Genomic DNA, 13,451 nt, shown 5'->3' with positions numbered 1-13,451 from the left:
TCTGTGCTAGCAGCTCAGAGCCTGGAGCATGCTTTGGATTCTGTGTCTCCCTCTCTCTCTGCCCCCTCCTCCACTCACACTCTATCTCTGCCTCTCAAAAACGAATAAACATAAAAATAAAAAGCAGGAAATGTGTCCCATAATAAAAAACTTCAATCAATATAAAGAAATTCAGATAAAATAAAGTTAATGGAATTAACAGATGAGGGCATTAAAACAATGATTAAAAATATAAGCTCTGAATGTTAGAAAAGGTAAAGGAAAATAGGAACATGATGAGAAGAAAAACTGAAGAAATAAAACTTCCAGTGATGAAAAATAATTATCAGAAATAAAAAACACACTGGATGATATTAAAAACAGATAATATGCTGCAGAAGAAAAGATCAGTGGGGCGCCTGGATGGCGCAGTCGGTTAAGCGTCCGACTTCAGCCAGGTCACGATCTCGCGGTCCGTGAGTTCGAGCCCCGCGTCGGGCTCTGGGCTGATGGCTCGGAGCCTGGAGCCTGTTTCCGATTCTGTGTCTCCCCCTCTCTCTCTGCCCCTCCCCCGTTCATGCTCTGTCTCTCTCTGCCCCAAAAATAAATAAAAAACGTTGAAAAAAAAAAATTAAAAAAAAAAAAAAAGAAAAGAAAAGATCAGTGAACCTGGAAACATGACAATATTAACCATACCAAAAAAAAAAAAAAAGCGGGGGGGGGGTGCGGGGGGAGAAGGGGAGAGAGAAAGTCTAAGTGTCATGCCAAAACAGTTCAAATGTATAAATTTCCCTCCTCAACCTTGAAAAAAACACCTGGGGTAAGTGAGATATTTGAAGAAATAGTGCCAATATTTTCCCAAATCTGGTTAAAAACAAACAAAACTTAACAAGGATTTTTCTCAAAGAAAACTATATACTAAGACACATCATGATCAAATGACTAAATGAAAAAGTCTTAAGACCAAAGAAAATAGAAAAATTACATGGTGGGGGGAAGGGGGTGTGGGGGGAGGAGTCATGCATACTAAGAAAAACAGCAGACCTGTCAGAAACTATGCAAGCCACTTCAGAAACAATTTCACAACATATTACTAGGGATAAAAAGGGACATTTCAAGATACAGAACCCAATTCATCAAGAATATTTAAGAAAACTAAATAATGCATGCAGTTAATATTAGAACTTTGAAATACATAAACCAAGAAGTGAAAGGAAAAACAGACAAATCCACAATTAAAGCTGAAGATTCCACACTTCTCTCTCAGCAATTACTGAAACAAACAGAAAATCAGAGAACTAAACTTTGAAGAATACTATCAACTAATTTGACCTAATTAACATTTTTACAAAGTTCTACTCAACAACAGATCACATGGCATAAGTGCCCACAAAACCAAAACATTCACTAACACAGACAACATTCTGCACTTCATAATAAATACACAAAATATGTTCTTAGATCACAGCATAATTAAATTAGAAATGTATCAGAGAAATAGATCTACAAAATTAACCAAATATTTGGCAATTATATAGGTCATAAAAAAATCACAAAGTAAATTTAAAAATTCTCTGAACTCTTACAAACACAAAACAAACTTTGTAAAATGCAGAAAAAGGAAAATTAAATAATAATTGCTCCTTTAGAAAAAGAAGCAAAATCTCTAATGCCAGAACAAAAGAAGGGATATCATTATAAATCCCTCAAACATAAGAGTAAGGGAATATAACATGCAACTTTATGCCAATAAATAGAACAATTTACCTGAAATGGACAAATTTATAAGAAAGACACAAACTGAAGCTTATTCAAGAAAAATTAATATAAATCTAAATAGCCCAATATCAGAGAAATCGAGTTCATCATTTAAAACCTTCCCACAAAGAAACTCCAAACCCAGAGGTCTTCACTAATGAATTATACCAAACACTTCAAGAAGCAGTAACACCAAATGTAAACAAACTTTTCCAGAAGAGGAAAACTTTCCAACTCCAGCCGCTGTCTAGATACAAAAAGCAGATAAAACATTATTTTAAAAACTACAAACCGGGGTGCCTGGATGGCTCAGTCGGTTGAGCGTCTGACTCTTGATTTTGGCTCAGGTCATGATCTCACAGTTCATGAGTTCAAGCCTTATATAGGGCTCTGTGCTAGCAGTGCAGAGACTGCTTGGGATTGTCTCTCTCCCTCTCTCTCTGCCCCTCCCCTGCTCATGCTGTGTCTCTCTCTCTCTCAAAATAAATTAATTAAAAAAAAAAAAAACTACAAACCAATACCTACTATGAACACGGATGATAAAAAAAAGTTAATTAAGTTTTAGCAATGAATCCAGCAATATATAAAGTATAACAAATCATGACCAAGTGGGGATTATCTCAAAAATGCATGATTCCTTGGTATGCTATTCAAAAAAATCAATGTAACTAACTACATTAACAGATAAGAAGGGGGGGGGGAAATGTGATCATCTCAATAAATACAGAAACGCTGTTTGGTAAAAATTCAATACCCATTCATGATAAGAAAAAAAATTCTCAGCAAGCTATGAATAGAAGAAAACTTAATCTCATAAAGGGTATCTGTTAAAAACCTATAGCTAACAACATACTTACTGGTGAAAAACTGAATGTTTTTGACCTAACATCAGGAATAAGGCAAGAATGTCAGCTTACCACTTCTATTCAACATTGCATGGGGACTACTGACTAGACAATGCAATAAAGCAAGCAAAAAAATAAAAGGTATAAAAAATTTAAAGGAGCAAGTAACAGTCTTTAATTCACAGACAAGATCTACACAGAACATGATCTACACAGAACATTTGAGGACTATAAAAAATGCCACTAGAAGTAATAATTAGCAGAATCACAAATTACAAAGTTTAACACAAAATTAATCAAAAGTCTACATACTAATAATAAACAACTGAAAACTGATTTTCTTTACACTACCACTTACAGTAACATAAAAATATAAAATAGGGATTAATTTAACAAAACAGGTGTAATAACTTTACATTGAAAACTCTGCTAAGTAAAACAAAAGATGATGCAAACAGGGAGAGGTACCAAGTTCATGCATCAGAAGACTCAACATCTTTAACAGGTCAATTCTCCCCAATGTAGCCTCTAGGATAAAAGCACGCACAATCAAAATCCCATTAAGCTTTTCTGTAAAAATTGACAAGCTGATTCTAAAATACACAGAAAGAGGGGCGCCTGGGTGGCTTGGTCAGTTAAGCATCCGACTTCGGCTCAGGTCATGATCTCACGGTCCGTGGGTTCGAGCCCCGCGTCGGGCTCTGTGCTGACAGCTCAGAGCCTGGAGCCTGTTTCAGATTCTGTGTCTCCCTCTCTCTCTGCCCCTCCCCTGTTCATGCTCTGTCTCTCTCTGTCTCAAAAATAAATAAACGTTAAAAAAAATTAAAATAAATAAATAAAATAAAATAAAATAAAATAAAATAAAATACACAGAAAGAAATGGAAAGGATGTAGAGTATAAAAACAACTTCGAAAGAGAAGAACAAAGTTGGGAGGATTTACATCACCCAATTTTAAGACTTACTATATAGCTACAGTAATCAAGATAGTGCAGTATTGCCATAAACAGATACACAGATCAATAAAATGAACAAAGTTCCAAAATAAACCGTTGATTTTCAACAAAGGTGCCTAGGTAATTCAACAGAGAAAATTATAATATTTACAAAATTGCTTCTGGAAAAATTTGACTTTCATACACAAAGAAATAAATCTTACCCCTTACCTCATACCATATACAAAAATTAACTCAAAGTGTATCACAAACCTAAAATGTAAGAGCCCAAAACAGTTCAAATACATGAGGGAAAGGAAGAGAGGTAGAAAAAGTTTTGCCCAATCTCTGTGCCAACCTCTCCAATTTCTACTCCAAATTAGGGCAGAACTATAGGGAAAATCCCTGCTCTGAAGCCCTTCAGTCAGCATATGAATCTATTCAAAAGGGAGGAGCATCTCCCATCTAGGTACTCAGAACCTTAGGTAATCCTAAGCAAGTAGTTATTAATTCAAGCACAACCCTCAGAGCCATAAAAGCCTGCCATGAAGAATAAAAAACTGTATACATCCATAAAGCCTAGTGGAGGAAGCATCATAAAGGATTCCCTAAAGCTTAAACAGGACCCAAAATACATGTGATAGAGCCCCAAAATACAACAGCTTAAGTTATGCCCACAGCCATCCCTGAGGTTCACAGAAGGTGCAAAGTTCTTAATTATAGGCATCAATCAGAATGGCTAAATTCCTATAGTGCTGTAACTCAAATCACAGAGTTTTGAGCAGTTAGTGGACAAAAGAAATGTAAATAAGGTGAAAAAGAGAAAAAACCAATATTCAAAGATTTTCAGAAAACTAAAAAAGATTATATTTAAAAATATGAATTAGACTACACTATTCCCATTCTGCCTGTGTGTGTCCAAGTTCTGGACTAAGAAGGATACTTTGATTCAACTGAAAAAATAATGCCTTTTCTCCCAGTTCCCCCTACTGAAAGATAGCATTAAAAACCTCTCCTCAGTCAAGATTTACAAGAAAAATATATAACCATAAGAAACTAGTATCAGAGTAAAGTACTTTAACAAAGAACTCATTTTCATTTTGCAAGTTCATAAAAGTTTTTTACATCACTTAATACTCAAAAAAAATTTACACTTTAAATAGCAAAATTATTTCTTAAAACAAGTACAAAAAAAAAAATGTTAAGTACTACCCCCCTGCAGTTTTTACTGACATAATCATCAGGCATGATCAACGATATCTAATATTTAAAATGTTAATGTTGGGCTGCCTGGGTGGCTTAGTTGGTTGGGCATCTGACTTTGGCTCAGGTCATGATCTCACGGTCAGCGAGTTCCAGCCCCGCGTCAGGCTCTGTGCTGACAGCTCGGAGCCTGGAGCCTGCTTCAGATTCTGTGTCTCCCTCTCTCTCTGACCCTCCCCTCCCTGCTCACTCTCTGTCTCTCTAAAATGAATAAGTGTGAAAAAATAAAAAATATGTACTTTATAAAATGTTAATGTTGACTTAAAACACAAAAACTACAGATGTACCATACCAGAACCATTAACAAAGACCACTCCAAGTTTTTAAAAGTCAAATAGCCAACTCCAGGGCTTTGCAAATATGGGCCTATGATTTAAGGTGGCAGGGGTGCCTGGGTGGCTCAGTGACTTGGTTTTGGCTCAGGTCATGATCTCGGCATCATGTGATAGAGCCCCAAGTCGTGCTCCACAGTGAACACAGAGCCTGCTTGGGATTCCTCTCTTCCTCTGCCCCTCTCTCCTGCTCCCACTATCTCTCTCCCTCTCTAAAAAATAAAAATTAAAAAAAAAAATGTTTAAGGTGACAAATTCAAAGTAACAAACAGAAGCCTGAATTTAAAAAAAAAATCTCCTACCTCTGCTTAGTTTTTTTCTTTCATCCTTCCTAAGGAATTTCAAGAAACATGGCTAGATTTTCTCGCTTCGTCTTTCATCTGAATATCTTTCTCAGCTAATGTCTAACTCAGATCCTCAAACCCTCCCTTTCTCCTATTTATTGTCACAGTAAATATGGACTACTTACTTTAGAATTTTTTTCTTTTGTGCTTGCTTTGGCAGCACATATACTAAAATTGGAACGAGAGAATTTTTCTTTTTTTAAGTAAAGGTAATTGATATGGAAGATGAAGTAGGTAAGATGAAAAAGTGTGGGATTATCTTGGCAATACCAGAAAAAATATATGAGAAACTGTCACTGTATAATACAATAAACTCCAAGTAGACTTTACAAATTTCCTTAATTCATCTACAATAAACCTCAAAATAAACTCCAAAAAGACTGCAATTCAAAGCTCACAAGACAGTCTGATTTTAAAAAAAGAAAAAATTCAATTATTTACTTCGTAACATAGAAAAATGAAAATGTCTTACTAGAAATGATGTATCAGCAAAAAAGTGCACTTAATATGATCCTTGCAGAAAACTCTTCTTTGTTCCTTTTTCACAAAAGGCAATTCCTTAATAAAGAAAAAAATATGAGATGGGTTAGTGTTAACTCTAAAAAAGAATTAAATATACATTTCATCATTATAAATTCCAACTCTCAACACTATATGTCTGGCAGATAGCACCACAAACACATACTGAATAATAGAAAAATAATTTATTAAAAGTAATTTGTTGCATTTGTCTAATAAAAACATAATGCTGGCCAATTGAGAATTTCTAATGTCACTAACCCATTTTTTTCAAGAAGTATTACTTAAATGTTCAGTGATATTCTATGTACTGCTAGATTCACAAATTGGCTTCCTAGGTCCCATTTTCCTATCCTCCACTTATTTTGATATGCTTTACATTTACTTGCTTATATTTATATGCTTATACTTATTATATTTACTGAATATATGTTTTACTAAAAGAGCTGAAAGTAGTCATTGTATTATGTTCTCATTTAGAAAATTGTCAAAGGGTCAGTGACTTGCATTGCCATAAAATACGTTTGTATTCAAATACAATGTGTATACTTGTAGCTTTCACTATCTTTTAAAGGGAACGATGGAATGAACATAATGAACATGAAATACCCAAGATGAACATTAAACTCATCACTGTCAATAATTCACATTTAAAAAAGGAACACTGGGGGCGCCTGGGTGGCTCAGTCGGTTAAGCGGCTGACTTCGGCTCAGGTCATGATCTCACGGTCTGTGAATTCGAGCCCTGCATCGGGCTCTGTGCTGACAGCTCAGAGCCTGGAGCCTGTTTCAGATTCTGTGTCTCCCTCTCTCTGACCCTCCCCCATTCGTGCTCTGTCTCTCTCTGTCTCAAAAATAAATAAACGTTAAAAAAAATATTTTTTTGAAATAAAAAAGGAACACTGGTCAATACTAACTACTGGATTAGTGCATAAGGAATAATCCAGTTTGCTTGGAATAGTAGGAAGGCAGTTAGGTAAAAAAGGGAAAGATGGTAAAAGCACCCACCCGCCTTCCTCACCCAGACTGGCCAGGATCAATTACGATGCTAATCCAATAACTTAGAATTCCATGACTGGGTAATTCTACCAACCCCCAAATAAATCTGTTACATCAAATAAAAACAGTAATTTATCCAAAGAAATACCAGTTTTTGAATCTGATTCAGCAATATTAATTATTATGATACAGCAATTTTGTTTCTATTTGAAATGAATACCTCCTCTAGAGCTGGGGAAAAACACAAACTGCCAAATATTCTTTTTGTATTAATGAATTAAGTATTAAAGGCTTGAACTTTAAAACAGACAGACTTTTTTTTTTTTGCAAGGTTAAAAGGAGCTTGATTTAAAAAGCCATTTCAGGGGCGCCTGGGTGGTGCAGTCGGTTAAGCGTCCAACTTCAGCCAGGCCACGATCTCACGGTCCGTGAGTTCGAGCCCCGCGTCAGGCTCTGGGCTGATGGCTCAGAGCCTGGAGCCTGTTTCCGATTCTGTGTCTCCCTCTCTCTCTGTCCCTCCCCCGTTCATGCTCTGTCTCTCTCTGTCCCAAAAATAAATAAACGTTGGAAAAAAAAAAATTAAAATTAAAAAATAAATAAATAATAAAATTAAAAAGCCATTTCAGCTTTTAATTACACCGAAATGTAGAAAAAACCTCCTTAAATACAGTTTCATCACCAACCAACTTCTATAATCCAAAAATCCAAAATGAAACTATTTTTCATGAATTCTCGATCTAAACAAAACTAAACATTTTTAAATGTATTTCAACACTAGCTTTGTGTGTCACAGAAGAAACTAAGGTTTAATTGGTTATTTACTGTCAAATTGCTAAACACAAATTTGATACATTCTGGTATATTTTCTTGTATCAAAAATTCACTCTCAATTCTATAAATGAACCGTTATTAATGATTTGAGTTTTGTACACAGTTCTCAAATAGTTTCTTAAAGAAAATATTCCAAAAATCAAGTTCTTTTACTATAATCTATAATGAAACGCACTCTTACCCTCAAAATAAAACCAAAACTAAAATGCTAGTGCTAGTTATCATTAAATTTCATATACTGAACTCCAAATCTCATTGCTTCTGTCCAGACAAGAGCTAGATAACCTGTACCTCCAACTGCTATCACTCCCAAATCTGGTTCCAACCAACCTCCTAGCTCCCTCCACTTCTAATTAACCAACATTGTTGTTAACCTGGACTACAAGCCACGGCGCAAAATGTCAAGCTCTGTAATTCTGTTCAAGTTTTTACCTCTGCTGGAAAAAATCTTCCCCTGTCTCTAAAACAAATCTTTCCCAGTTTAATGGCATCTTCTGTGATAGCAACCTCAAGAATACCCTTACCATCAACATCACTTCCAGGGGGCAAAATTATTACAATTAGTTCTGTATCAGTCTCTTCTATTATACTCTATGCCTTTTTTAGAGAAGGAACTTCATTCATTTTTGTATCTCCAATATCTAGTCAATAACTAGGATACAATTCAATATAATCTATTCAGAAAATATTTACTGAGCATCCAATATATTCCAGGCACCTTTCTAGGTGATAGGGATAAGTCCCTATATCTATGCCTGACCTCATGGAGCTTACATTCTACTGGGGAAGAACTACAATACACAGTGAATGAGGAATATATTATTGTATATAACAGGTTAGAAGAAAGTCCTTGAAAAGAAAAAAACAGAGCAAGGAATTAAGTAAGATCATAGGGAAGGGATTAAAATTTCAGAAAAGGTATCCAGGGAAGACCTAATGGGGTGATGATAATAAAAGCAACTGCAACAGCAGCAGCAACATTTGAGTATTTATCATATACTAATCAGTATCCTAACTGCTTTAATGTATAACAGAGGTAAAGCCAACAATAATCTATTATCCTTAAAAGGAAATTGAAATAGGAGTGCCTGGGTGGCTCAATCAGTTAAGCTTCAACTTCGGCTCAGGTCATGATCTCATGGTTCATGGGTTCTAGCCCCACGTTGGACTCTGTGCTGACGGCTCAGAACCTGAAGCCTGCTTCAGATTCTGTGTCTACTTCTCTCTCTGCCCGTCCCTCGCTTGCGCACACTCTCTCTCAAAAATAAACATTAAAAAAATAATAAAATAATTTTTAAAAAAGGAAACTGAAATACTAAGAAGGTACCTGCCAAGGTCACATAGCTAAGTTAGTCAAATGGTGTCGCTGGGATTTGAATCCAGGCATGCTTTTAAACAGCTGAACCCAGTTCATGCTTTTGTTAAATGAATTAAATACATGACAAAAATAAATGCATCCTGTATACAGCAATGGATTCAAAAGACAGAAAAGCAAATCTCAATCTCAGAGGATGGATATATTTGAGCAGCTTCAGTACATCAATACCTATATATGACAGGTACCCTGACAAATACAGGTGGGTGCTTGCATAAACAAGAATAATATATACTGATAATTTCTCAATAATTTTTAAAGTAAGACTTATATTTCCATATGATAATTACCAGAACTAAAACTTAAGACAGTATCACAAAAATCACATGGATAGGTCATAAAAAAAAAAAAGAAAAAACTTTAAAGAAGTACTCTGAAACAAATGAAACCTTTGAAGACACTATCATTTTAATAAAGGTTAAATGTCAAATATCGTAATTTATGCTGTGGCACAAGTCATTATCAACTTCCAATTTCCCATATTAACAAGAAGAGTTAAATGAAATGACTGAGATTCAAATTCCTCTTTTCAAATATCTCTACTGCATTTTATGAAGCAAACAGGTAACACCTAACTGAAGACCTGAATGACCCAAGATAATTTGCTCCCTAATGCCTATCTCCTGCTATATTAGCTTGTTAATTAAATGCTTAATCAGTGAATGCCAATAAATTAGAAAGCAAAATGAAACCAAAGTGCTATCAGACATGGTATTAACATTCCTAGTTTCAAGTCTTAAGGACCTAAATTCCTAAGCATTCTTAGGAATCCTAAGGATTCCTAAAATCCTCTAGTCTTGATTTAAAAAAATATAATTATGAAGAAAATTATGGCTTTATGTTTGAAGTTATCAAAATTTCACTGGATACCTCTGATCTGAGCATAATGAGTGTCTAAGATAAGAGGTTTTGGGGAGCCTGTGTGGCTCAGTTGGTTAAGCATCCGACTTCAGCTCAGGTCATGATCTCATGGTTCGTGAGTTGGAGCCCCACATCGCGCTTGGTGCTGACAGCTCGGAGCCTGGAGCCTGCTTCAGATTCTGTATCTCCCTCTCTCCCTGCCCCTCCCCACTCACCTCTGTCTCTCTTTCTCTCTTTCAAAAATATATAAACATTAAAAAAAAAAAAAAAGAAATTTCTATATGAAAACAAACAGCTTTAAAATCAATCCCGATGAAGAGAAAAATGAAACAGGACAAAAACTTATCTACATCTATTTATCTATAAAGTACAAATAAATATATATATAACAGTCTGTAAACACAATAAGTACTGCATATTTGCTCAAATATTAATTTCATTTTGTAATGAAAACTTAGGTTCAACATCACTGGCGTTTTTAATTCAAGCGAGGGTCAGCTCTCACACATGGGCATCAAACTATTCACGCCTTAATAAGATTTTCAGTACCAGCCATGATGTAGTAACTAAGTACCAGACATGCTCTCCCAATAAACTCAACTAGAAAACTGATCAGATATATAAAACTGGACACCAAGCAGCTGAGCACTGTGATACCTGAGAAAAGAAAAAGCGTCCTCTCAAATAGCTGTATGCAAGGTGTCAGGAGGGCTCTGCAGGAATGGGAAGCCAAGTATAATATCGTGGACTTAGTAAAAGAAACAGACATCGAAATTTCGGAAGACTGAAGTAATGGGAATTTGAAAGGCACAGTAGCAGGGAGGATGGAGTTTAAGAACAGAAAGCACTCCTGAAATCTGTAGAGGAGTTTCTAGAGCAGCTCTGCCCAAAAGAAACAACATGAACCTAAAATGTAATTTTAAATTGTCTAGCACATACATTTTTTTTTTAATTTTTTTTTCAACGTTTTTAATTTATTTTTGGGACAGAGAGAGACAGAGCATGAACGGGGGAGGGGCAGAGAGAGAGGGAGACACAGAATCGGAAACAGGCTCCAGGCTCCGAGCCATCAGCCCAGAGCCTGACGCGGGGCTCGAACTCACGGACCGCGAGATCATGACCTGGCTGAAGTCGGACGCTTAACCGACTGCGCCACCCAGGCGCCCCTAGCACATACATTTTAAAAGTAAAATGAGGGGGGCACCTGGTTGGCTCAGTCACCCGACTCTTGATTTCAGCTCAAGTCATGATCTCACAGTTCATGGGTTCGAGCCCCGCATTGGGCCCTGTGCTGACAGCACAAAGCCTGCTTAGGCTTCTTTCTCCCTCCCTCTCTCTCTCTCTCAAAATAAATAAATAAACTTAAAAAAAAAAAAAAAAGTAAAATGAAGCAGGTAAAACTAATTTTAACACAATTCATTTAACCCAATGTGCTCAAAATATTATCATCTCAGGATATAACTGATATAAAAAAGATATTTTACATTCTTTTTTTTCCCATAAGTTCTTGACAGTGTGTTTTACACTTACAGCATATTTAAATTGGAACTAACCACAATTCAAGCTCTCAATAGCCACAATGTGGCTAAATGCTACCATATACTCCACAATTGTTGAATAAAAACCTGTGCATGGTAAAGTGAAACTCTACAAGGTCAGGCAAGGAATAATGATCAGGCAGGCTCAAAAGTTCTCAAAGATTACATAAGACTGGGGGATGTGTAAGTTTCAACCAAAAAGGAGAAAAACCTCACTGAAACCTGGGGCAATCAGTAGAAATTGAAGCACAATTATCACTTAGTAGCTGCACTAAACTACTTCTAGAGTAAAGGCTACACTAGACCTGCCAGAACAAAGCTTAAAAACAAGCCTCAAAAGGTTCAAACAGATCTACAAGAAATGTAACACCCTGCCAAAACAAAATTAAAATCTCTCCAGGGGAAATCAACAAATCCAGACAACAGTGTGATGAATGTCCAAGAGTCAATCAAAACTTACTAAACATAAGAAAATGGAGAAATGCATGACACATACTAGGGGGAAAATCTGACAGAAGAAACAGACCCAGGAACAAAAGAGATTAAATCTTTGAAGACATAAACTTTAAAATATTATGTTTATGGGGCTCTGGGTGGCTCAGTCGGTTAAGCATCCGACTTCAGCTCAGGCCGCGATCTCTCAGTTTGTGAGTTCCAGTCAGGCTCTGTGCTGACAGCTCAGAGCCTGGAGCCTGCTTCAGATTATGTGTTTCTGTCTCTCTCTGCCCTTCCCCTGCTCACACTCTATCTCTCAAAAATAAATAAAACAAGAAAGAAAGAAAAGAAAGAAAGAAAAGAAAGAAAAGAAAGAAAGAAAAGAAAGAAAAGAAAGAAAAGAAAGAAAAGAAAGAAAAGAAAGAAAAGAAAGAAAAGAAAGAAAAGAAAGAAAAAAAGAAAGAAAGAAAGAAAGAAAGAAAGAAAGAAAGAAAGAAAGAAAGAAAGAAAAATATGTATGAAAGGATTTGAAGAAAAAAACTATTTTTTAAAGAATCAATAAATGTTTAAATATGAGAAATGTAGTATCTCAAATAAAAAACCAACTGGATAGATGTAGCAACAGATTAAAACAGTGCAGGAAAAAAAGACCCCTAACTTGAAAATATAAAAACAGAAAGCAAAGAAAAAAAAAAACAAACAAAAAATAGCATCAAGGACCTGTGGGAATATCAAGGGCAGTCTAAAAATGGTATAACTAGAGGCCTGGAGGGCTGGGGAGACAGAAAAAATATCTTAAGAAATAAGGACCAAAGAATTTCCAAATTTGACAAAAACTAAACCCATATTCAAGAGACTCAGTGAACAAAAAACAGGTTAAGCACAAGAAAAATCACACCAATTCATATAATAACCAAACTGCTGAATTCCAGTGATATAGACAAAATCTTAAAAGCAGCCAAAGTGGGGGAAAGACACATTACAGAGGAACGAAGATAAGAATTACCAGGCTCTTTGTCAAAAACAATACAAACAAGTTTAAAACAAAGAAAAAAAGCCTTTGAAGTGCTACAAAGAAAAAAAAAAAAACCTGCAAATCAAAATCTATACAAAGCAGTAATATGCTTCACAAAGGGCAAACAAAGACATTTTCAGACAAACAAAAGCTGAGAATGTGTCACCAGCAGGTATGCACTACAAGACTGAAAATTCTTCAGGAAGAAAAAGGATAACAGAATTGTACAAGAGAGGGAACCCTAACGTAAGCTATAAACTTACTTAATAAAAATGTACCAGGGGCACCTGGGTGGCTCAGTTGGTTAAGCATCTGACTTCAGCTCACGGATCTCATGGGTTCGAGCCCCGCACCAGGCTCTGTGGTGACAGATCAGGGCTGGAGCCTGCTTCAGATTCTGTGTCTCCCTCTCTCTCTCTGCCC

The 13,451-nt window shown here is 35.9% G+C and overlaps 1 protein-coding gene across 8 annotated transcripts in view; it reads right to left on the bottom strand.

The window, feature by feature from the left end:
* The window catches only part of MEF2A (myocyte enhancer factor 2A), a 167,530-nt gene that overhangs the window by 125,798 nt on the left and 28,281 nt on the right, over positions 1-13,451 (bottom strand). For 7 of the 8 annotated variants that reach the window (XM_058736736.1, XM_058736742.1, XM_058736738.1 and 4 more), the window contains exon 2: positions 5,928-6,013. The exons of the other annotated variant lie outside the window; for it this stretch is intronic. The gene's annotated coding sequence lies outside the window, so the exon portion shown is untranslated. The remainder of the gene's footprint in view (positions 1-5,927; positions 6,014-13,451) is intronic. 8 annotated transcript variants of the gene reach the window in all.

Source organism: Neofelis nebulosa, chromosome 7, assembly GCF_028018385.1.
Source record: "Neofelis nebulosa isolate mNeoNeb1 chromosome 7, mNeoNeb1.pri, whole genome shotgun sequence".
Lineage (NCBI taxonomy): Eukaryota > Metazoa > Chordata > Mammalia > Carnivora > Felidae > Neofelis > Neofelis nebulosa.
Note: the sequence above shows the minus strand (reverse complement) of the source record. Positions and strands in the feature narration are given on the sequence as shown.